At 39.1% G+C, this 24357-nt stretch overlaps 1 protein-coding gene and 1 non-coding gene across 4 annotated transcripts in view; both read left to right on the forward strand.

Annotated features, from left to right (window-relative positions):
- Positions 1-24357, forward strand: part of MSRA (methionine sulfoxide reductase A) — a 581108-nt gene that overhangs the window by 38871 nt on the left and 517880 nt on the right. The gene's annotated exons all lie outside the window — the stretch shown is intronic.
- LOC140521921 (U1 spliceosomal RNA) lies at positions 18336-18500 on the forward strand. Its single transcript, XR_011973188.1, has one exon. It is a non-coding gene; the product is annotated as a U1 spliceosomal RNA (small nuclear RNA).

The raw sequence follows: 24357 nt of genomic DNA on the forward strand, positions 1-24357 counted from the left end.
AGTTCTTCTTGACATCACTCTTTCCTGGTTCTTCTGTCTGTGACCACTTTTCAGTTTCTCTGCTGCAGTTTATCCAGATCATGCCCCCTAAATGTGTTGGCTTTGTGGGGCTCTGTCTTGGGCCTTCTTCTCTTCTCCTTCTGTACTGTTTCTCTTGGTGATCCTGTGAATTCAGTTATCTCAGTTCTATCTGTCCAGCCCTCACTTCTCTCTTGACTTCCAGTCATGCATCTCCAAATGCCTGTTGTACATCTTGAAATGTATATTTCCTAGTCACCTTGAACTCAAAATGTTCACAACTGAACTCAATATCTTCTCTCCTCTCACTTTCTTATTCTTACCTTTCCTATATTTTGACTTTTATTAGATTGCGAGCTTTTTAAGGGGAGAGCTTGTCTTTCTTTTGTATTTGTATCCCAGTACTTAGTACTGTGCTTGGCATATAGGTGTACTTAATAAATATTTTTTATTCATTCGTTCATTCATTCATGTGTAGATCTTGAAGTCATTTGCATAGAAATGATAATAAAACCAATGAGTGCTAATGAGGCAACCAAATAAGAGTGTGGAACAAGAAGAAGGCCCAGAATCAAGCCAGTTACAGTTAGAGAGCATGGTGTTGATGCTGATTTAGCAAAGGAGCCCAAGACAGAGTACTCAGATAGAGAGAAGAATCAAGAGAGAGTTGTGTCAGAAAACCTAGAAAGGAAAGAGTATTTGTTGTCTACCTGTATTCCCTTCCACAAATCTTTCAGTTCAGACAGACTGGTTTACATATTTACTGTCCCAGGAACAAACTTATGTTTTGTTGGTGCCTTTCTCCCCCATGAAAGTTTAACTGCCCAAAGTGATTACTCCTTCCTTCAAATGGTACATATTCTGTACCATTCATTGGTCCTTAAGTGTGTATAGAGCCTTATAGAGATGATTGTATCATTGTCTTGCATTATTTTGTTTTTACTGCTGTTTCACTTCTCATGTATGTATATTCTTTTTTTCACAGCATTCATATGGGCTTGTAGAGTATTAGAACTAGAAGGGGCCTTAGAGATCATAATGTACAAATGATTAACCTGAGACCCAGGATGTCTGCAGGAGTGGCTTAATAGGTCATATAACTAATAAATGACTGAGCTAAGACTAGACTCCAGGTCTCCTGACACCTAGCTTGATGTTCTTTCTACTAAGTCATCCTGCTTTCTTGTTTCAAATTGTAAGCTTTTCTAGGGTACATATTCTGTCTAATACTCATATATATACCATAATACCTAGCCAGGTGCTCTATAATTATTTGCTGAATTAATGACTCTGTTTTGTATTTAGTGTAATCTTATATCAAGAATCTACTATTAAGCAGGGACGAGATCTCTTTGTTCACTCAAATCCCCTTACTATATTACATGCTCATTAAGTATTAATATTAATAAATTTGTCAAGAAATGTGTTATGTTTTCAGATTTACCTTCTAGGACAAGCTTTACATCATCAAATGTAAGTTCAAATAGGAATGCTTGTATGAGCTTAATGGCTCCTGCTCCTAGTGAAGAGGAGTTAGCTTCTTTAGCTTCTCTATTACTATTTGTGTTTAATATTTATGGGAAAAAATTACTTTCTATAAATGTGTGAAAACATTCACCAGTGAAGGAAATGGCTCCCAGTGTGACAGAAGAAAATATCTTTAAAAGATCTGTAGTTATCTGCAATTTCCCAGAGGTTGTATTTACATTAAAAAAAAAAAAGACATTGTTTTATGTTCTGGAATCAAGGGATGATTTTATGATTTAACATGTTATGTGAAGAACTTTCTTAAGATTATCAATACTGAAATAACTGCTACAGAGATCACATAGCAATATTGGTATGCAGACTTACTGAGTTGGCTTTCTTCCTTCAGTGTTATTCATATTTTTCTCTCGAGGGTACCACTTTCCTCTCTTTCTGACTTAATACAAAAATGTGGAAGCTCATTGATGTTGCATTGTATGATACTGGGAAAAGAATAGCTTATCTGTTATCTCTTCTTCTAGGCTCTGTCACCATTCAAGAGGTAGATGATTTTTAGCCTCTGTGTAAATAGGTGATTTTCAGAAGTGTATTATTTATTGTTGAGGGTTCCATGGAGGGGTTTAGAGTGGAGGCAACACTTACCCTGGGTTATCTTCACTCAGTGATAGTGGCTGGCTGTTAAAGGAAATCACAGTAAGAAATGGTGGCTGCAGCACAGGATAAGGAGGCAAGCAGACCACAGATTTATTCACTCATACCTGTATTTTAACTTCCTTTTTTGAGTGACTTCACTTATTTTAAAGGAAGAATGGCTAGGGTCCTGAACTTGGAATTTATTTAGTCCTTGTAGCATCCCCTGAATAAAAGCATATCCTGTATCATCCTTCGAGCCATAGTATCATGGGATCCTAGATTAAAAGCTGGGTGACTTTCCTTAGCGGTCATTATGTACAGCCTCCTCGATTTCATCTAAGGAATCTGAAATTCAGAGAAATAAATTGTCTTTCCCAAGGTCACATTGATAGTAAAGGGTGGATGCAGGATTTGAACACAGCTCCTCAGATTTCAAACCCAGTGCTCCTCCTATTTCATCATGCTTTCTTTGAGTGCTCACATTGCGCAGAACAAGCTTTCTTTGTGGTGGGCTCTTTAAGGTGTTTAGGCCTTGGGTTCTTCTGTATAATTCAAGGCCCCTAAATTTGCCTAGTCCTCAGATATTTTTAGTGTGGCCAGTTTTACCTGGGGTATAATGACTTTTTAATGGAATATCATTATTTAAGACCTTGAGAAAAGTGAACTTTTCCTGTTGGGAAATATTTTCTCAAGATCCAAGGATAGACCCTGGCTCTTTGTTAAGTCATTGTTCAGTTGTTTACTATAAACCTTTCCTCTAAGAATAATATAAACTTGTTGAGGACAAGGGATTATTTTATTTGTGTCTTTGTATGCCTAGATGATGTCCAATAAAAAAGAACAACTCAAATTGATTCAATAAACATACATTCAACACTTAATATGTGCAAAGCCTTGTGTTAGGTACTAGCTCTATAAGGGCATAAATGAAAAACAGCCTTCACCCTCCAAAGACCTTTCATTCTACTGGGCAACTTAACATACAAACATATCTGAGGTGGGAGGGAATAGTAACAACTAAGTGGATCAGGGGAATCTTTTGTAGGAGGAAACCCCTGAGGTGAGCCTTGATGGAAGCTAAGGATGCCGAGAGGCAGAGGCAAAGACTGAACACATTTCTCTCAGTTCAGTCATTTTTCAGTCGTGTCTAACTTTTTGTGACCCCATTTGGAATAGATTGCAAAGATACTGGAATGGTTTGTCATTTCCTTCTCCAGCTCATTTTATAGATGAGGAAAATGAGGTAAGCAGGATTAAGTGACCTGCCCAGGGTCACACAGCTACTAAGTGTCTGAGACAAGATTTGAACTCAGGAAGATGAGTCTTCCTGACTCCAATGTATACAGTGCACCACCTAGCTGCCCCAGTATATTGTTATCATCTATTATCTCTAGCCCTGACTTCTCTTCTGAAATCCTGAGGTACATCCATCTCTGCTTGCATGCCTGGTGCTTCACACTTAACTTGTTCAAAACCAAGCTTATTTTCTTTTTTCTCTAAACTTTCCCCTTTTTTCTGACTTTGCTTTTTTTGTCTATGGTACCACTATTCACCAAGATTCATGTTTTTACTTCTCATATCCAATTAGTCCTGTTGATTTCACCTTGGGAATACTACACTCACATTTGTTCCCTTGTCTGTCCCTCCAGCTACCACCTTAACACAGCCTCATTCCTACCTGCCTGGACAATTGCTGTGACTCCTAACAGGCCTCCCAGCTTCCACTTTCTCTCCCCGATAAGCACTTCCCATGATTCTATAATAACCATTTTTGTGTGTAGATACTCTTTTCTTTTTTTTTAATTAAATTTATTTATTTAACTTTTAACATTCATTTTCACAAAATTTTGGGTTACAAATTTTCTCCCCTTTTTTCCCCTCCCCCCCCCAAACCCCAAGCATTCTAATTGCCCCTATGACCAATCTGCTCTCTCTTCTATCATCCCTCTCTGCCCTTGTCTCTGTCTTCTCTTTTGTCCTGTAGGGCCAGATAGCTTTCTATACCCCTTTACCTGTATTTCTTATTTCCTAGTGGCAAGAACATTACTCGACAGTTGATCCTAACACTTTGAGTTCCAACTTCTTTACCTCCCTCCCTCTCCACCCCTTCCCTTTGGAAGGCAAGCAATTCAATATAGGCCAAATCTGTGTAGTTTTGCAAATGACTTCCATAATAGTTGTGTTGTATAAGACTAACTATATTTCCCTCCATCCTATCCTGTCCCCCATTACTTCTATTCTCTTTTGATCCTATCCCTCCCCATGAGTGTCGACCTCGAATAGCACTCTCCTCCCCATGCCCTCCCTTCTATCATCCCCCCCACCCTGCTTATCCCCTTATCCCCCACTTTCCTGTATTGTAAGATAGGTGTGCATTTTATTCTTACCTTTAGTGGAATGTGATGAGAGTAGACTTCATGTTTTTCTCTCACCTCCCCTCTTTATCCCTCCACGAATGAGTCTTTTGCTTGCCTCTTTTATGAGAGATAATTTGCCCCATTCAATTTCTCCCTTTCTCCTCCCAATATATTTCTCTCTCACTGCTTGATTTCATTTTTTTTTTATTTTCATTTTAAAGATATGATCCCATCCTCTTCAATTCACTCTGTGCACTCTGTCTCTATGTGTGTGTGCGTGTGTGCATGTGTGTGTGTGTAATCCCACCCAGTACCCAGATACTGAATAGTTTCAAGAGTTACAAATGTTGTCTTTCCATGTAGGAATGTAAACAGTTCAACTTCAGTAAGTCCCTTATGACTTCTCTTTGCTGCTCACCTTTTCATGGTTCTCTTCATTCTTGTGTTTGAAAGTCAGATTTTCTTTTTAGCTCTGGTCTTTTCATCAAGAATGCTTGAAAATCCTGTATTTCATTGAAAGACCAATTTTTCCCCTGAAGTATTATACTCAGTTTTGCTGGGTAGGTGATTCTTGGTTTTAGTCCTAGTTCCTTTGACTTCTGGAATATCCTATTCCATGCCCTTCGATCCCTTAATGTAGAGGCTGCTAGATCTTGTGTTATCCTGATTGTATTTCGACGATACTTGAATTGTTTCTTTCTAGCTGCTTGCAATATTTTCTCCTTGACCTGGGAACTCTGGAATTTGGCCACAATGTTCCTAGGAGTTTCTCTTTTTGGATCTCTTTCAGGTGGAGTTCTGTGGATTCCTTGAATATTTATTTTGCCCTCTGGTTCTAGAATCTCAGGGCAGTTTTCCTTGATAATTTCATGAAAGATGATGTCTAGGCTCTTTTTTTGATCATGGCTTTCAGGTAGTCCCATAATTTTTAAATTGTCTCTCCTGGATCTATTTTCCAGTCAGTTGTTTTTCCAATGAGATATTTCACATTATCTTCCATTTTTCCATTCTTCTCTCTTTGTTCTGTGATATCATGCTTTCTCACAAAGTCCTTAGCCTCCATCTGTGCCATTCTAGTTTTGAAAGAACTATTTTCTTCAGTGAGCTTTTGCATCTCCTTTTCCATTTGGCTAATTCTGCTTTTGAAAGCATTCTTCTCCTCATTGGCTTTTTGAACCTCTTTTGCCAATTGAGTTAGCCTATTTTTCAAGGTGTTATTTTCTTCAACATTTTTTTGGGTCTCCTTTAGCAGGGTGCTGACCTGCTGTTCATGCTTTGACTTCATGTCTCTCATTTCTCTTCTCAGCTTTTCCTCCACCTCTCTAACTTGATTTTCAAAATTCTTTTTGAGCTCTTCCATGGCCTGAGCCCATTGGGTGGGCTGGGACACAGAAGCCTTGATTTCTGTGTCTTTGCCTGATGGTAAGCATTGTTCTTCCTCATCAGAAAGGAAGGGAGGAAATGCCTGTTCACCAAGAAAGTAACCTTCTATAGTTTTATTTCTTTTCCCTTTTCTGGGCATTTTCCCAGCCAGTGACTTGACCTCTGAATATTCTTCTCACACCCACCTCACCTCCTGATCCTCCCAGCCAGTGTTTGGGGTCTGAGATTCAAATGCTGCTTCCAGCCTCAGGGCTTTTGGCGGGGACAGGGCTGCTATTCAGTGTGAGATTAAGTTCAGGTGGTCAGGTCAGGGCAGGGCCGCCTCTCAGGCTCAGTTCCCTCAGGAGGTTTATGCACAGACCTTCAACAATGGATCCAGGCTCCTCCCTGCTTGGGGAGCCCTGGTCTGCAGCTGCCTCTCAGCTTCTGCCTCCCGGGGGGGCCTGAGTTATGGGGGAACCCCACTCCCCTCTCGACCCGCCAAAGAGACCCTCTCACCGATCCCCGTCACCTGTGGGTGGAGGGACTTGTGCGGCTGCTGGAGATCCCGTCCCTGAAGCCTACTCGAATCTGTTCCTCTCGGTGTCGCTGCCATGGCTGCAGCAGGTCTGGGCTGGGCTCCGCGTCTGCAGCGTGACGGACCTTTTGCGAGAGGTTTGCAGGTCCCTCTGGAACAGAAATCTCCTTCACTCCACTATTCTGTGGCCTCACTGCTCCAGAATTCGCCGTGAGTTACTTTATACAAATGTTCTATGGGTTGTGGGTTCGGAGCTATGTGTATTTGAGTCTTTCTACTCCGCCATCTTGGCTCTGCCCCCCTAGATACTCTTTTCAAAAATCTTCATTGCTTATTTACTGATTACTAAGTAAAGTTCAACTTGCATCCCTGACATTCAAGACCTTTCACAATCCTTATCATAGAGAGTTCTCCTTGCATAGCAAAAAGGAACACTAGAACTCAAGTCAGAGAATCTGCTATTGAATCTTGATTTTGCCACTTAATTGCTTTTATGATTTTGGATAAGTTGGGGTAACCTCTTTGAGCCTTAAGTTCCTCTGCAAAACAGGCATTAAAGCACCTCACCTACCTCTCAGGATCAAGTGAGATTATGCATGAAATCATTTTACAAACTGAAGTTTTTCAAGCATATAAGACTATTATTGTTAGTCTTTCAGTTTAGTCTGAGAGATGGTCTGACCTTCTTTGGATGGAGCTTAGTGTTATCACATGACATTTACAATTTCCCTAAGGGGATTTACTATATACTTGGCTCTGTGCTAGGTGCTATGGATCTTTCTATAGGAGGCAAAATAAAATTATTTCTGCCTTGAGGGAATTTATAATTTTCACCAGTGTAGGTAGAGAGCAGTTGGGGGGAAAAACTCTAACCCACATGAGATAGTTTAGAGAACAAACTCCTTGAGAGGAGAGACTCTGCCTTAATTATCTTTTTATCTTTCCAGTGCCTAGGATACTGCACACAACATGGTAGATGCTTAATAAACACTTATTGAAAGAAGTACTATACATTATGTGATGTAGACTAGAATCATAGATTTAGAGCTGGAAAGGGACCTTGGAGGCTAACTTGTCCAGCTGGGTGATTTTACATATGAGAAAAAGAAAGTCTATTGAGGTTAAGTGACTTGCTGAAAAGCATACAACCAGTATATGTCAGTGAGAACATCAGTGTTTCCTTCTGAGAGTTTTACTTTTGAGAGATGGTTAGACAAGTTACTTCATCTCTTTGAGCCTTAAGTTTCCTCATCCCAAAATAGGAGCTGATTTAGCCTAGATGATTTCTAAGGATGTGTCCAGTTCCATATTTTAGGCTTAATCTCAGATCCTTTGATATCAATGCTAGTCCTCTCAGGAAACTCTCTAGGATTGTCAGTTGTAGAAGAGTTGTAGATCTGTTTTGGGAAGTTGTCTTGTAGGGAGTTTCTTACACAGATTAAATAACAGGTCCAGACAAAGAAGGAGAAGGAGAAGGAGGAGGAGGAGAAGAAGAAGAAGTAGTAGTAGTAAAGATTATGGGAGCTATTCTGGAATACTTAGTGAAGTAAAAAAAAAACAAGTAATTTTTAATTTTCTTGACATATTATCATGGGAAAAAATTTTTATGCCTCACAAAAGAACTCGTAGTTATTATAGTGACTTGCATTTTGAAACCTGGAGGTAGCTTGGTGGCTTAGTGGATGGAACAGTGGGACTGGAGTCAGAAAGAATTGAGTTCACATCTAGTGTCAGACATTTACTAACTGTGTAACTCTGGGCAAGTCACTTCACCTCTGTTTGCCTTAATCCACTGGAGAAGGAAATAGCAAACCATGTATCTTTTCCAAGAAAGCCCATGGACAGTATGGTCTATGGGTTTATGAAGAATTGGACATGACTGAAAAACAACAATTTTGCAACCTGCTTTACTCACAGCCATCTAGAGAGATCTGTAGTACAAATACTAATATTCCCATTTTACAAATAAGAAAACTAAGACCTATAAATTAAATGACTTGAACCCAGGTTATCTGACTCAATGTTCTTCTCACTATGCTTTATACTTCATAGAAGGGTAAACAGAATGAGATATTGTTATATAGTGTATGTCTTGTGCTATATTTCTTAAATCTCATGGGGACTTCAAAAAGTTTTATCCATATGATTTTGATTCAAATATAATTTATTCATTGTAATGTGAAGGTGTTTAATGTCCAAAGGATATATTTGATGCTTTTAAAGCTTCTCTTTTTAGAGTGAATATCATTTTGCTAAAAGTTATGTATAAGCCTTCTTTGCCTAAATGTTCACTTGGTTATATCCACTTCAATTATATTCTAGCCCAGTTATTTTGGTCTTGAAATTTTTTTTGTCTAGTTATTTAGGACTGAGCAAAGGAAATTTGCCAAGAGGAGACTTGTCTTCCACTTGAAACAGTTTTATTTCTCTCCTCCTCTCTTTATTTCTTTAAACAAATCTTAAAGATTTCTATAACTGTTAGGGTATTCAGGACAATTTTTATGCCTTTCAAAGACTTGGAAACAACATTTACATAAATGAATATATTAAAAAAAATCTCTAACTTGAAATTAGTTACCATTGCTGGATGTATATTTTGGACTTTTAAAAAGTGTAAGTTGATGTCTTTGTAGAGCAAAAAGTTTATGCTCTGAAACTTCTAGAGTCAGTTTTGAAATAAAAAAGCGAACAATTATCAGTTACGATATTTAGATGTTTAATTTAATTAACCTCCTATAAGAAGCCTTCCCCAAACTCCCTTAATGCAAGTATATTCTCTCTGTTGCTTCTCCATTAGACTATAAGTAAGCTTCTTTAGGACAGAGACTGTTTTTGTCTTTCTTTGTATCCCCAGTGCTTAGCACAGTGCCTGACACATAGTAGAAACTTAATAAATGCCTATTGACTTGATTGACTTTAATCTGAAAGGTGGTAGGTTATCTTCAGAGTTTAACAACAAACTGTATTCTGACATCAAATGCCAAACACTTTTTTCCCCTGTGGATCCATGGTATCATCAGTATAGATCTTTGGTGCAAATTGTTACCTGTCCATGAAGAGATGGATGGAGAGAAAAGAGACTGATTAGTTACTTTTAGTGACTTAAATTATTATTAATGTCATATTACAATTAGTCAATTATTTGAATATTTTAAGAAAATATTTTGTAGGTCTCATTCAGCTTTACTAGTCCCATTGCTAGTCCCTCCATTCTTATCTTTATACTAATACAGTGAGAAAACATGGCATAATTGATTTCTCAATCAGAGGAAAGAGAGTGACTACTGAAGGGGAAAATAATGAAGTCTTTGGAGAGAATTGAGAGGTCAAGGGATTGGAGGTCATGGTATGGAAGAAGAATAGGATTTTGTAAGGAAGGTAGAGAGACAGGGGTGGAAAGCCAATAGATTATGTTCAGATAAGGGGATTTAGGAGTTCTTGAACACAGAGGCAGTGTATTTGTACGTGATAACAAGATCAAAGGTATCACCATTTTTGTGTGGGCCAGAGGTGGGTTGGAAGAGTAATTTGTGGGGAATGAGTAGGTTGAGGAATTGAGTGGTTAGGGCGTTGGAGAGTCAGAATGTATATTGCAGTCTCCTAGTATGAGATCAGGCTTTGGGGAGGAGAAAATATTGAGAGCCATTTACTGAACTCATTGAGAAAAGAAGGGGAGTCACTTGCGGGGAGGTCTGCCAACAACAATTACCAGAATTTTGATTGGGTGGTAGATATGAATAACATGAAGCTCAAAGAAGAGACATTATTGAGTGATGGAAGAAAAGGGAGAACATGGATGTAGCAGTGGTGAGCAAGGAATATTCCAATTCCCCCTCCTTGACCAGCAAGCCAAGTAGAATGAGTGAAGGTGCAGAAAGTACTGGAAAGGGTGGCTAGGGAGGCTGTGTCATCTTGGGAGGGAGTCAGGTTTCAATAACAGTAAATAGAGTGGGGAAGGAAAAGATTTAAAATGAAGAGAAGTTTGGTGCCTGTGGATCAGGCATTCCAGAGGGTACAGTGGAAGGGCTGGGTGGTATTTGGTTGAAACTTTAGGGTGAGAGAGTTAATGGGGATGGATTTGAAGAATTCAGTGATGTGAGTGGAGAATGGGGTTTGGGTAAAGATATATAGGAATTCAGAATCACTGGGATGTAAAGAGTGTGACCAGGTGTGAGAACATTCATCATTGAAAGAAGGGCATGACTCCTTTTCCCAATAGAGGACAGGCTGGGGGTACACAGTAAGCTGGTCAAATGGGAGACCCATTTCACCATTCCTCTTCCTTACAGAGGTTGGCGTTTATGTAGGACAAGGGCCCAGGAGGTGAAAGGTAAACCTCCACAGCAGGACAAAGAAATCCCATCCCCCACCAGCTTTCCTCTTCATTTTCCCTCAAGGGATAGGAACAGCAAGAGATGGAAGGCCTGAGATCAAAGGGAAAGTTATTTCCCTTGGGTCTCGAGGTTCTCCACATCCAAGATGGAGACCCAGATTGTGATTAGTCCAATGCATTTTCATCATCTGAAAAATAAAAATCATATATAACACAAGAATCTCTTCTAAATAAACTTGAGAAATACTTCATTGTTTCAGACATCTGTGATGTTAGGAGGGTTGGTTCTTTCTCCACCACTGAAGATTACAGAACCTTCTATGCCTGGATTAACATGTTGGAAGTACTGTGTTGCTTTGGAGAGTAGAACTGTGACTAATGGATAGAAATTACAAGTGGCAGATTTTATCTCAACATAAAAAACTGTCTAGCAGAGCTGAATAACAGACTTTCTAAGCTAGTGAGTCCTCTGTCACTGTGGGGATTTAAGTAGAGGATATTTGTCAGGCATGTATAAAAGGAATCTCTGTGGTGGATGACATGACTTAGACTTGACTTTGTTTTGAGGGAGGGAGGGCTGTGCAGGTCACCAGCCTCACTTTCTTCTCCTGAGCCATCTGGGTCCCATCACTGACGCCATCACCGTCATCATGACCATCACCATTACCACCGTCAACATCATCACCACTACCACCTCTGCCACCACCACCACCACCACCATCATCATCACCATCGCCATCAACAAACATTTCTTGATCTACTTCAGGGAATATAAAAACACCATGGCTAAGTACTGAACATAGGGAGATATGTGAGACAGACTCTCTTCCCTCAAGGCATTTAAATTGGAGGGATTTTTTTTAAGAACAAGGATAAAGACAACATAGTATATAGTGGATAAAGGACCAACCTATAAGTCAGAAAGATCTGGGTTGAGGTCTTCCCTCTGATACTATTAGTTGGTATCAAGTAACTTAACCTCTCAATGGCCCAAAAAAACACTCTAAGACTATAAACTATACATGAACTGCCAATTTAAGTAAGTGGAGTCTCCACATGAGGTGTTCTTTATGCATATGGAATTAGTAAAGAAAAGATCTGTTTCCTCCAGACCTCAGTTAAATTGACACGTGGTCCTTAAGCTTAAAAATGTATAGCCCAGAATGATACCACAGATGAACTAAAACAAAAGGAAAAATGTACAAATTGATTTATAGTAGATGCTAAAGAAAGGAACTCTTTGCCTTTGAAAGTTGTATCCTCTCTGCATCACTGAGGAGAGACAGTGTGGTCTAGTGGGTAGAATTCTGGGCTGATTCAGATCCCATATCTGAACACTCATGATCTGGGTACTAGTGGCCAGGGAAAGGCCTGATCTCTCTAAGCCCCAGTTTCCTCATCTATAGTGGGGCTACCTACCTATAGCTGTCAAATACTTCTTGTTTCACAGGGTTTTTATGAAACTCAAATAGATAATTTATGTAAAGCACTTTGCAGGCTAAGTAGGAAGACAAGTGATGCAGTGAATAGAGTGCTGGACCTGAAGTCAGGAATACTTGGGTCCAAATCCAGCCTCAGATACTTAGCTTTGTGACCCTAGGCATTTAATTTGTCTGCCTGAATTTCTTCACGTGTAAAATGGGGATAATAATAGTACCTACTTCCCAGAATTGTTGTGAGGATGAAATGAGATGATATTTGCAAAGTTTTGTGTAAAGTTTAAAAGTGATATGAAATGCTTATTTATTTATTATTAATTAAACTGCCATTAATTATATATTATTTATTAGTTATCTCAATGGTGGATGAAAGGTTGGATTAAATGACCTCTAAGGTCCCTTCTAGCTCTAAATTTTGTGATTCTTTGATCTAGAGAAATAATGATGTAAAGTTTTACTTAATTATCCAACTATATATGGATCTAGTACTAGTCTTTGCACATAGATACTGCTCGGAGATTGGGTCTGATTTATTAATTAAATGATATTTATCTGGATAATTTAAGAAGATACTAGCTTTTGCCTCAGTTATTTGAATATTTTAAGAAAATATTTTGTGGGTCTGATTCAGCTTTACTAGCCCCATTGCTAGTCCCTACATACTTAACTTTTATAATAATACAATGAGAAAACATGAACACAGCTGATTTCCCAAGGGTGCCACCATTCTTTCAGTCTCCTGGATTTGAGACCTTGAAGTTACCCCTGTCTCTTCATCCTCCCTTATCTCAAATATCCCGAGTCTCTTGCCAGGTCTTGCCAGTTTTAGTTCCGCAACATCTTTTGCATCCACCCCTTTCTCTACGCTTACAGGATTACCAGCCTAGTTCAGACTTTACATTGCATCTGGACTACTGTCGTAGACTTCTAATTGGTCTTCTTGCCTTTAGGCATTCCTCTCTCCAATCCATCCTCCATATAGTTGCCAAAGTGATTTTCCTAAGATATAATTTCAATCATGTCATCCCTGTTTGCAAAACTGGTGGCTTCCAAATACAGTCTTCTCTGTTTGGCATTTAAATCTTTTCGCCGCTTTGCTCTAGGCTACCTTTCTAGGCTTATTACATATTGCTACCTTTCACTCGCTGTGTGGTCAAGGTAAACTGGTCTCTTCCTCTTCCTCACATATGACATTCCATCTCCTATCTCTGCTTGTGCTTTTGTACAAGCATACCCCCATCCTTGAAATGCACTCTCATCTCATCCCCATTTCTTAGAATCTCAAGATTCTTTCAAAACTTTTAAAGTACCACCTCTATGTATAGTCTTTTTCTGATTCCTCTAGTGGCTTGTCTCACCACATCCTGAAATTACCGTGTATTGACTTTGTGTATATTTTGTACATAATTTTAGCTGTTCATCAACAGGCATTTATTAAGTATCTGCTGTGTGCTTGGCACTGCTCAGACACCTATCAATATATGTTTTCTCTCTTGATATCATGTAAACTTCTTGCAAAGAGGAGTAGTTTTATTTTTATTTTTTCTCCTCAACATGTAGCACAGCACCTGGCATGAAACTGGTACTTACCAAATGTTCCTTGATTGATTGTTCAATTAATAGAGTTCTGTGACTGTAGATAGGAAGCTCTAGATTAAAATCTAGCCTCAGATAGTTACTAGGAGTTTTTGATCATGACTAAATCACTTAGCCTCTCTTGAATCTCAGGTAACCCTTTAAGATATCTAATAATTTATGATTTGCTTTTGTGTAGGGTGCTGAAAAATATTCACAGAACCTTAAGATATTGATGTAATACCAAAAATATTTATATGTAGATCTTCTGGCACCTAGCTTAGTTTCAGACTCTGTCTCTAGTAATTGAACCAGATATTGCTATAACTGAGTATTAGTCACTGGTAGTGAGGGTTTGCTTCATAATCTGTGTTGATCATTAAGACAACAGAAATAATGGGAATCAGCTATGTTGTATTCTGGTCATTTCATGTAAATAAACCTAGCCTTAATTTCCTAAAAATTTACCTTGCCTTTTCATTGTAATTCATTCTATGTAGCTTTACAAACACTTGAAAGATTTGTGTTTTACCAGCCTACCCTCCACTCAGGAATTTCCCAAGTACTCTTTGCTGCTCTTTAAGTACAATTGTTACTTACCTCTAGTGATTGAATAAGTGGATATTTTCATCTACTTACTGTAGTTTCTACAAAAGTGTCAAAGGGTAAGCCTGGATAACTCATGGGGAAGAATATATATTTTTTTGATGGGGATAGTAGTTGTTAATAATACTGGTCTACTAGCAATTAGCAGGGTGTTGTTTTTAAGTCAGGTAGGGTATCTGTCAGCTAAATTGAAGGGACCCCCCAAAATAGTTTGAATTCGCACTGAGATTGCACATTTACTATAGTTATTTTGCCCCATAATTAGAGATTTTCTGTTGCATGATCACATGGTTAGTTTTATTATGGGGTGTAGGTAAGCAGCCAACTGTGAGTATAAGGTGGATTACTGGGACTGGGGAAATGATAGGTCTAGAAGGGCAGACAGGTATCCAGGGCCATGAATTCTGTTGCTAATGTAGCCATTTTCTGTCAGAGACAGTAGGGTAGGCTGCTGGCCATGGTACTTAATCACCGTAGTCCTTGGGTGTCTTGATGGCTGCATGCCCTAAGTGTTGCTACTTAGGAAGGGCAAACAGCTCCACCAAGCATAAGAGAATTTCATGTAAAACCTGGTTGGGCAACTAGGCTACCTATAACCTTTGCTGGTTATAATTTACAGTTTAACATTTCTTTTGAAATCTCACCTGTCCTTAAACCCAGTGAAAATGTTACCCTTTCCATGAGGCCTCCCATATGTGATTCTGCTCCACTCTTAGAGAGGCCTGCTTTGATTCTTGGCTTCATTGCTTATTAAGTGTAAGACCTTAGGCAAGTAGTTTAACCACTTAGCCTCAGCTTCCTAATTTGTAGAACAGGGACAATAGTAGTTACACTGAAAGTGGTTTGTAAACCTTAAAGTACATTATAAATATGAATTATAAGAATACTTATTGTTATTGGAAAGGACCTTATAGATATACTAATCCCACCCTCTTGTTTTATAGACGAGGCAGCCAAGGCCTAGAGAGTTTTAGTGACTTGCTTAGGAATATCTAGCCAAGAGGCATAGGTCTTGCATCAAACCCAGGCCACATCTGACTCCCCATCCAGCTCACTTTCTCCAACAGCATGGTTTTGGTCCCAGCTGTGTCATAATCTAGCTGGATTTGGGCAAGTCACCTCAATGGGTCTTTGTTTCCCTGTCTGTAAAATAAGGAGACGATTTAGAAAGTACTTTCTTGCATCAAGATTCTATGTTTCTGTGATTCTGTGATTCTGTGATTCTATGAGTGATTCAGTAGAACTTGCTCATTTTCTAATTCATGTCCAAGTTACACCTTCTCTTATAAAATATTCTCTCTGTTAAGTTTATATTCATGATTGCTATTGACTAAAGGATGTGTGCACAGGCAGATAAAGCAAATTATGTATATGGACTGGAATTAAAAAAAAAAACCAAACAACTTTGGTTCAAATCTCACCTCTGATACTTAATAGCTTTGTGATCCTGAGCAAGTCATTTAACCTCTCTGAGACTCAGGGAACCCTCTTAGCCTAGAAATTTAGATAGACAAGTTATTGTCTGGTTTGGTGGAGAGAATACCAGTACTCACAAAACTACAGGTCCTTGACATATTTGAGGTAATATGCTATGTTTATGCAAATCAGTTTTTAAAAATGTTATAAAGATCTAAAAATACCTTTTCTTTGAAGTTTTCAATGAATATATCCATATTCATCCAGACTCTTGCTGAATCTTCTTTTTCATGACCTCCAGCAGCTTAGTTACTTATAGGATCATAAATCTAGAGCTTGAGAGGACTTAAGAATTGAAGAAACAGGTCCACAGTGAGAAAAAATGACTTTTCCAGGTGAAAATGTTAGAACCTGAATTTGAATATTGATATTTTTACTCCAAATTCAGTGCTCTTTCAAATGTTTTAACTATTTTTGAAGGTAGAATATTCTGAATATTCAAATGTCATTCACGCCTTGGTTTAATTTCTAGCCTAGTCTCTCTTGTCTATACTGCAGGTATATTATAGATTTAGAGTTGGCAGGGACCTCAGAGGTCATCTCTTCTAATACTCTCATTTTATAAATGAGGACACAAGCTTAGAGAAGAAAAGTTACTTACCTGAGGACCCAACTAACAGAGGTAGGATTCATACCCAGGACCTTTCAATTTAAATTCAGCAGTTTTTCAGCTGCACCTCACCTGAAACTTTTCTCCTGTGAGACAAGAACTTGAATCTTCCAACTTGATGTCTGATGATTTGGGAAATAGAAGAGTAGAAGGTGAGGGGTGGAGGGAAAGAGTAAGTTTACCCTCTATTTTCAGGACACTTCTGTTATTCATCATGAAAACTAAATTTCAGACCATGACGGGGAAGAAAAGAAGATAACTGAGCAACAAATGGACTTTTAAATATTCTTTTGTTCTGCACATTAATAATAAGAATGTACCTTTTCATAATGCTTTAAGATTTGCAAAGCACTTTCCTCAAAACAACTTTGTGAGTTATGAAGACACCAAGAAATAGTAATTACCCATCATTCCCTTTCTTCATTCCACGAGAACAATTACAAAGCAACATTTCAGGAAATAATAAATGACACATAGACCAGATTCTTTTATGATCAACTCATCATTTTCTTTACAAAAGCAATGTCTAGAAAGCATTGGAACATTTTGTTGCATTCCACTTCTGGACTATACAGCCTTGAATTCAGAGGGACTCTCTGCAGCTTTTAACTGATATATTTTTACACTTTTATTATCATTGATGCTTTTTGTTTTTGTGATGACACAGAACCTGCTTCCAGGAAGCCTGTCTTTTCCTTTTAAAAGATCCCATCAGCTCTTGGCTCATACTTGAAGATATGCTTCAGTCTTCGAGAGCCTGATCTCCCAAAAAAGGAATCGGTCTCTTTCTTTTGTCTCTTGGCCTTTATGTCCTCACCTTGGAGTCTCAGGGAAAATAATTTAAAGCTTAGGTTTGTCTGATGTCTAGGGCTTTCCAAAAAGGGGAATAGGAAGGTCCTTGGTGTACAGCATAGGTCAGGTAGGCTCAATAGATTTACTCCAATATCTAGAACCAGAGCTTTCCTTGATTATACCTGATATATACATATGTGTGTATACATACGTATTGATATGTGAGTATATGTATGAATGTATGTGTCATACTAGTTTCCAAATATCTCTCCTCTACCCCTGTGTCAATTTTACCTTTGCAACATCTCTTGAATTTGCCTCCTTCTTTCCTCCTACATTGCCTTCCACTCTAACACAGGCCCTAATCACCTTTTGCCTGGACTATTGCAGTAGCCTGCTGGTGGGTCTGCCTGTCTCTAGTCTTTCCCCTCTCTAATCCATCCTCTGTTCAGCTGCCAAAGTGATTTTCCTAAAGTACAGGTCTGACCATGTTGTCCCCCCTATTTAGTGTCTCCCTACTGCCTCCAGGAGCAAATACAAAATACTCTATTTGGTATCCAAGGTCCTTCATAGCTCAGGTCCCTCTCACCTTCCCAGTCTTGTTATAATTTACTTCCTGCCACGTACTCTTCAATCCACTGACACTGGCTTCATTGCTTTGCCATGAACTAGTCACTCCATCAATAGACTGATTATTTTTTCTGTCCTTCATATGTGGAATACTTTCCCTCCTCATCTCTCTGCTGAATTGCCTAGCTTTTAATTCCCAACTAAAATTCCATCTTCTATGGGAGGTCTTTTCCAACCCCTCTTAATTCTGATGCCTTTCTTCTTTTAATTATTTCCTGTTTATCCTGCATATATTTTGTTTGTATATATGTGTTTGTTGTCTCTCCAATTGAATTGTGATCTCCTCAAAGGCAGGGACTGTCTTTTGCCTCTCTTTTGTATTCCCAGCACTTCACACAGTACTCGATACATAGTGGGTACTTAATAAATATTTATTGATTGGTTAGTGTTAATTGCTTTTAAAAAAAAACTTTTTTTATATTTTTTCAATTACACGTAAAACAATTTTAACATTAATTTTTAAAAAGTTTTGAGTTCCATACTTAACCTGGCAAGGATGATTCCATGATCATGAAGGTAGTTTCCCCAGGGCGAGGCTTATCCATTGCACTCCGGATGGGTTGACCCCTGCTGTTTCCCCAAATGTGGGAAACTCGACTACATAATTTGTGGTAGTGGTTGACTGTGTTTGGGCTGTCCCCTAAAAAAAAAAAAAATTGAGTTCCAAATTCTTTCCCTCCTTCCCTTGTCTCCTCTCTTCTTGACAAGGCAAGCAGTTTGATAGAGATTGTACATATGCAGTCATACAAAACCCATTTCCATATTATTCATGTTGCTAAAAAAAACAGAGATTGGTGTAATTCTTAATTGCTTAATTTCAGAATGTTTGAATGAATTCAGAATTTACCAATAGTGTTATAGTGTGCCTGTCTTTTTGAAGACCCTCCAACATTGATTATTTTTATCTTTTGTTATCTTTGGCACTTTGCATGTATAAGATAAAACTTTAGGGTACAGGGATGGGAATAACCTAAAATGTGAGGAAGGTGGTTGTAGAGAAGAAATTTTGGGTAATAGTTCTCTGTTTTGGTTTTTAGCTACTAATATAAAATCAGGACAGTTTTGATCGCTGTTTTGAATGTTCTCTCAAAGTTACCAATGAACTTTTTGTGACCAAATGGGATGATTTTAGTCCCATCCTTTTTAACTTCACATTCTCACACCTGGTCATACCTTTTACATTCCAGTGATTCTGAATTTCTGTACATCATCACCCAAACCTCATTTTCTACCTTCTACCATCTAGTTCTTCAAATCCATCCCCGTTAACCTGATACTCCAAAGTTTCAACCAGATACCACCCAGCTCTTCCACTGTGCCCTCTGGAATGCCTGACCCACAGATAAGCAACAAATTTCTCTTCATTTTAAATCTTTTCCTTCCCCGTTTCTTTTGTCTACTAACAGTCATTGAAACCTGGTTCCCCCAAGATGACATAGCCTCCCCGACTACCTTTTCCAGTACTTTTTGCATCTTCACTCATCCTACTTGGCTCACTGGTTGAGGAGGAGGATGGTTTGGAAATCAGAGATTTATTTCTCTTTTTGACGTGTTCTGTTTGAGAACACCTTTAAGGACCTCCAGTTTGAAATGTTTGAAGGCAGTTGGTAATGTGAGACTGTAGCTCAGGAGAGAGATTAGGGATGGATATATAGATCTGACAATTGACTGCATAGAGCTCAAGGGAGCTGATGGGGTCATCAAATATGAAAATATACAGTAAAACTGTATATAGAAGACTCAGGAGAGAACCTTGAGGGATACCCATGAAGATTCATGGGTTTGTCATGGTTGAAGAAATCATATAACAAAGGGGATTGAGAAGTCTTCAGATAGGTAGGAAGAGAAGAAACAGGAGGGATCAGTGTTAAAAAATCTAGAGAGGGGAGCCAAGATGACGGAGTACAAAGACACACATATGCAGGGTCTCCCCACGCAGCCCATAAAATACCTGTAGAGAGGGACTCTCAACAAATTTTGGAGCAGCAGAAGTGGAGAACAACAGAGTGGAGGAGATTTCCAGCCTAGGGTGACCTGAAAGGCCCATGGGAAACATCAGTTGCACCCGACATGGAGCAGAGCGCAGAGCCCAGCCCAGCCTTGGCCGTGCGCAGCTCATGAACAGCCCTCAGGGGTGGAATCCCCAGTCACAGCAGCAGGTACTCAGATCCCTCAACCCACAGGCACCAAAGGTCAGTGACAGGGGTATTTTCAGCTGGCCAGGAAGGGAGAAGCGCCTTCTCATAGCTCTGGCCTCAGGCAGCGGCCTGCAGAGGCCACATTGGGCAGGGGGCAGGAGTTCTCACAGCAGCCTGAGACCATTGCTGGATCCTAAAAACCCCTGGGGGCACTGAGGGAGCTGGTCTTTGTCTCGAACTGAATGGTGGCCCTGCCCCCACAGCTTGACTGAATCCCACCCCCCCAGTGCTAGCTTGGAGGAACTGGAGGTCAGGTGCCTGTGGAGAGAAAACTCTGCTAAGATTCTGGGCACAAAAATCCTTCCCTGCACCCAGACCAGTACAAGCTTGATTGTGCCACTTTGGAGGAACTGATATCTTACAGGCCCCCAGAGTATACCCTACTCTTGACAAAGGACCCAAAAGTCAAGTAACTGGTTGGGAAAATGCCCAAAAAAGGGGAAAAAAAATAAGACCCTAGAAGGTTACTTTCTTGGTGAACAGATATCTTCTCCCATCCTTTTGGGTGAGGAAGAACAATGTTTACCATCAGGGAAAGACATAAAAGTCAAGGCTTCTGGATCCTAAACATCCAAAATTAATATTCAGTGGGCTCAGGCCATGGAAGAGCTCAAAAAGGATTTTGAAAATCAAGTTAGAGAAGTGAAGGAAAAACTGGGAAGAGAAATGAGAGAGATTCAAAAAAAGCATGAAAAGCAGGTCAACACCTTGCTAAAGGAGACCCAAAAAAATGCTGAAGAAAATAACACCTTGAAAAATAGGCTAACTCAATTGGTAGAAGAGGTTCAAAAAGTCAATGAGGAGAAGAATGCTTTCAAAAGCAGAATTAGCCAAATGGAAAAGGAGGTTCAAAAGCTCACTGAAGAAAATAATTCTTTAAAAATTAGAATGGAACAGATGGAAGCTAATGACATTATGAGAAACCAAGAAATCACAAAACAAAACCAAAAGAATGAAAAAATGGAAGATAATGTGAAATATCTCATTGGAAAAACAACTGACTGGAAAATAGATCCAGGAGAGACAATTTAAAAATTATGGGACTACCTGAAAACCATGATCAAAAAAAGAGCCTAGACATCATCTTTCATGAAATTATCAGGGAAAACTGCCCTGATATTCTAGAACCAGAGGGCAAAATAAGTATTCAAGGAATCCACTGTTCACCTCCTGAAAGAGATCCAAAAAGAGAAACTCCTAGGAACATTGTTGTCAAATTCCAGAGTTCCCTGGTCAAGGAGAAAATATTGCAAGCAGCTAGAGAGAAACAATTCAAGTATTGTGGAAATGCAGTCAGGATAACACAAGATCTAGCAGCTTCTACATTAAGGGATTGAAGGGCGTGGAATATGATATTCCAGAAGTCAAAGGAACTAGGACTAAAACCAAGAATTACCTACCCAGCAAAACTGAGTATAATACTTCAGGGGAAAAAATGGTTTTTCAGTGAAATAGAGGACTTTCAAGCATTCTTGATGAAAAGACTGGAGCTGAAAAGATAATTTCAGTTTTCAAACACAAGAATCAAGAGAAGCATGAAAGGGTAAAAAGCAAAGAGAAGTCATAAGGGACTTATTAAAGTTGAACTGTTTACATCCCTACATGGAAAGACAATATTTGTAACTCTTGAAACTTTTTTCAGTATCTGGGTAGTTGGTGGGATTACACACACATACACACACACACACACACACACACACACAGAAAGAGAGAGAGAGAGAGAGAGAGAGAGAGAGAGAGAGAGAGAGAGAGAGAGAGAGAGAGCATAGAGTGAATTGAAGAGGATGGGATCATATCTTAAAAAAATGAAATTAAGTGGTGAGAGAGAAATATATTGGGAGGAGAAAGGGAGAAATGGAATGGGGTAGGCGTATCTCTCATAAAAGAGGCAAATAAAAGACTTTTTAGTGGAGGGAAAAAGAGGCGAGGTGAGAGAAAAAACATGAAGCTTACTCTCACCACATTCAACTAAAGGAAGGAATAAAATGCACACTCATTTTGGTATGAAAACATATCTTACAATACAGGAAAGTGGGGGAGAAGGAGATAAGCAGTGTGGGGGGGATGATGGAAGGGAGGGCAGTGGGAGGAGGGAGCAATTTGAAGTCAACACTCATGGGTGGGACAGGATCAAAAGAGAGAGTAGAAGCAATGGGGGGCAGAATAGGATGGAGTGGAATATAGTTAGTCTTACACAACATGACTATTATGGAAGTCATTTGCAAAACTATAGAGATATGGCCTATATTTACTTGCCTGCCTTTCCAAAGGGAATGGATGGGGAGGAAGGGATGGGGAGAAGTTGGAACTCAAAGTTTTAGGAACAACTGTTGAGTGTTGTTCTTACTACTAGGAAATAGAAATACAGATAATGGGGTGTAGAAAGTTATCTTGCCCTACAGGACAAAAGAGAAGATGGGGATAAGGGAAGGGAGGGATGTTAGAAGAGAGGGCAGATTGGTGATAGGGGCAATTAGAAAGCTCAGTGTTTTGGGTTGGGGGGAGGGGAGAAATGGGAAGAAAATTTGGAACCCAAAATTTTGTGGAAATGAATGTTGAAAAGTTAAATAAATAAATTTAAAAAAATCTAGAGAGGAATAAGGGATCAATAGCACCAAATTCTGTAAAGTTTGGATGTAGAATTTTACACTTAGACTTGTTAGTCAGATTTTGGCAAAGCTGAATGTAGTACCCAGGTCTCTTGATTTTTCTTTACTCACTCAGATATTCTTTTCTATAATACTGAGATTGCCTTTTAGATGAAGGTAATAGTTTTTTTTTTTTTCAAGAGGAAATGAATGCAGATAAAATGTCTATACCTGCGATAAAGAATAGATAGTTTCCTCCAGCTGATAAGCTAAAAATGAAGTAGTACCTATTGACCTGTTTAGGTAATTGTAAGACATTAGAATTTAATATAAATATAGTGATGGTAATAGTATCATAGGATACAGAGCTGGAAAGGACTTTAGAGTTCCCCTATCTTAACAGTCTCTTATTTTCATTTCCTGTTACTCTCATCTTACAAAGGGACCCAGAGATCAAATGACTAGTCCAAGGTTATTCAGCCAGGATGTGCTGGAGCCAAGATTTAAGTGCCTAAGTCTTACTCCAAATCCTGTGCCAACTTAATTTTAAACTCCAGAACTATCAAAGTCTATATGGGAATACTTCATTCTATTAAAAAAAATCTGTGAGTTTTTGGTGAGGAATTTCTGCTTTTGAAAATAAGCCCTCCCCCCTTCACCACCCTTTCTCCCTTACTTGCAATGATTGGTGTTTTGAAGAGTCAGACTAGCTACAGCTTTGATCTCCGATTCCCCCCAAAGATCTGGCATTCCGATCAGAATCACCTAACTTTGGCAGCAAAATTTTCAGAAGATAAAATGTGATTATATGTATACTCAGGTCTTAGTTTTATTCTACATGCCTTCATTCCTCTTCTTCCCAGGATTCTTTGCAGTAGGACAAGGAAAGCCAAGTATTATAAAAAGAAATACAGTATGTGGTACGTACTTATTAAAGTTATATACATCCCCTCTCCCAGAAGACTCTTGATTTACTGCAGGTTGTGCAAATGTCGCATATGGGCATTTTCTAGAGAACAGATTCCTTATCGCTGAACAGTGAATGGCTTCCGATATTCCCTGATTGCTTCAGGAAAATGTCTGTAGTGATTACGAAAGGTAGGATACCATGAAATCTGTAAGGTGCTTTGGCAGGAGAAGAGGCTGTTGGTGCCAGGGTTTGGTTACTAAACCACGGTTTCCTGTTTTTAAATATATTAATTGATCCGCAAAGGGCATCTTTTGGAAACAAGAATTCAGACAGACTGGCACAGGTTGGAGCTCCGCCAAGCCTGCTCGGGAAGGTTGCCATACTGGGAGCAAAAGAGAGTGAGTGAGAGAGAGAGAGAGAGAGAGAGAGAGAGAGAGAGAGAGAGAGAGAGAGCTGAGGAAAGAAAAAAAAGGCAAGACTTGGCACAGCTCAGTCAAATCAGCTTCTTTTGTCTGCTTTCTCGGCTTGAGCTTGAGGAAAGAAACCGTCCTGGGGCACAGAAAAACCCAGAACTTTTTGGTTTTCAAACTTAGAAGGCTTTTTAAGTCTCTTGGGCTATTTAAAAAGTGGTGGTACATACAATGCCGGTCAGTCACCAGTATTAAGGGAAATAAGAGGCTTTTCAAATGAAGCATCCACAATGTCCACACATTTGGGAAATGTTGCATTTGGTTTTTGCAGGTATGATTACATTATAAGGGAGACAGGATTAATTTAGAAGATGGCAAGGCAAATTTCCAAATT

Source organism: Notamacropus eugenii, chromosome 1 (genome assembly GCF_028372415.1).
Source record: "Notamacropus eugenii isolate mMacEug1 chromosome 1, mMacEug1.pri_v2, whole genome shotgun sequence".
Taxonomy (NCBI): Eukaryota; Metazoa; Chordata; class Mammalia; order Diprotodontia; family Macropodidae; genus Notamacropus; species Notamacropus eugenii.